This window comes from Coturnix japonica, unplaced genomic scaffold, assembly GCF_001577835.2.
Source record: "Coturnix japonica isolate 7356 unplaced genomic scaffold, Coturnix japonica 2.1 chrUnrandom575, whole genome shotgun sequence".
Lineage (NCBI taxonomy): Eukaryota > Metazoa > Chordata > Aves > Galliformes > Phasianidae > Coturnix > Coturnix japonica.
The window spans coordinates 23939-24293 of record NW_015439949.1 but is presented as its reverse complement, the minus strand read 5'-3'; the positions used below and the strand labels follow the sequence as shown (position 1 = coordinate 24293).

The following is a 355-nucleotide window of genomic DNA, read 5'->3' as shown; positions in this document are numbered from 1 at the left end:
GGGTCCCTTATGGGATGTCCCTTATGGGGTCCCTTATAGGGTCCCTTATGGGGTCTCTTATAGGGTCCCTAATGGGTTCCCTTATGGGGTCCCCACCCCATAGCTGTGCCCCTATTGCCCGCAGACCCCTCCCACGTCCCCCCCCAGCTCTATGGGGCGGCACCGGAGACGATCCCGATCCCGAACCCGAACCTGAACCCAAAGCTCTCGTGGGTCACACGGGGACATGGAGATATAGGGTGAGGATATGGGGTCAATGGGGTCTATGGGGGCTATGGGGTCTATGGGGTCTATGGGGGCAATGGGGTCTATGGGGTCAATGGGGTCTATGGGGTCTATGGGGTCTATGGGGTCA

The 355-nt window shown here is 59.4% G+C and overlaps 1 long non-coding RNA gene across 1 annotated transcript in view; it reads left to right on the top strand.

The window, feature by feature from the left end:
- LOC107307386 overlaps positions 1 to 355 on the top strand; it is a 27850-nt gene that overhangs the window by 3693 nt on the left and 23802 nt on the right. The window contains exon 3 of the long non-coding RNA XR_001552390.2: positions 125 to 239. This is a non-coding gene — a long non-coding RNA (uncharacterized LOC107307386). The remainder of the gene's footprint in view (positions 1 to 124; positions 240 to 355) is intronic.